Source organism: Crocuta crocuta, unplaced genomic scaffold (genome assembly GCF_008692635.1).
Source record: "Crocuta crocuta isolate KB4526 unplaced genomic scaffold, BGI_CrCroc_1.0 scaffold657, whole genome shotgun sequence".
Taxonomy (NCBI): Eukaryota; Metazoa; Chordata; class Mammalia; order Carnivora; family Hyaenidae; genus Crocuta; species Crocuta crocuta.
This window is the reverse complement of record NW_027529583.1, coordinates 12,140-13,183: the sequence shown is the minus strand read 5'-3', so window position 1 is coordinate 13,183 and position 1,044 is coordinate 12,140. Positions and strand designations below refer to the sequence as shown.

Sequence of the window (1,044 nt, the reverse complement as noted above, 5' to 3'; positions counted from 1 at the left end):
ATAGGGTTGTGAGGCTCCAATTCACAATCCGAAGATCAAGAATCTCACACTCTACTGACTGAGCCAGCCAGGCATCCCTCTAATCTCGTTTTGTATTTGAGAGAATACATTTCCAATATATACTATACTTTACTGGTAGCTCTTTTGTGAGCCAGGAAAAGATTTATGGCTTTACTTTAAAATACTCACCTACTTTGCTTCTGACAGTTACTGAGACTGTGCCTTTTAAGGTTTACTTATCTTAGAGAAAGCAACAGACGGAGCAGGGGAGGGGAAGGGCAGAATCACGCTCTGTGCTGTTAGCACAGAGCCCCACAGAGCCCTAAGCGGGGCTCGAACTCCTTACGGATGAGACCATGCCCAGAGCAGACATCAAGAGTCAGACCCTTAACTAACTGAGCCACCCAGGTGCCCCACATAATGTGCCGCCTTCTGAAGGGCAGCCTCAATATACATATGATAATATGCCACTAAATAACGTCATGTACCCTGTATTACATAGCAAGTTTATGTGCCAGATAGTGTTCTAAGTGCTTTGCTTACTCAAACTCATGTACTCCCGACATTGTGCCCATTTTACAGATGCGAATGCGCAAGCACAGGGCCATTACTTAACTTGCCCAAAGCCTCGGAGCAACTAAATGTTGCGACTGGGATTCAACCCCAGTATATCCAGCTCCAGGGTCTGTATTACCTATCCACGAGGTCAACAACTTTCTAAAATAACTCGTCCCTTATTTGAACCAAACCTGCAAAACTATGGCCCGCCCCCTGTCCGCCTTCGAATTTCAACAGTGATTTGCACTCCTAGGATAGAGTCAACGTCAACGTTTGTGGCGGGGGAATGAGGGACAGAATTACATTAAAAAAGCAAAATGTTCAAATAACCAACCAATGACAGTAGGGAGGCCACGCGCCTGGTAGCTTCACCCCGCCGAGCCCTCTCCACGAAGCTTCTTCAGGCGGCAAGAAACGCGCGCAACTGCGCCGGCGCCCCTGCGCAGCCGCAGGAACACCTCTCAGCCCTGGAGGCTCGCGCCCCGG

At 48.7% G+C, this 1,044-nt stretch overlaps 1 protein-coding gene across 1 annotated transcript in view; it reads left to right on the top strand.

Annotated features, from left to right (window-relative positions):
- NHS (NHS actin remodeling regulator) overlaps nt 1–1,044 on the top strand; it is an 86,925-nt gene that overhangs the window by 85,565 nt on the left and 316 nt on the right.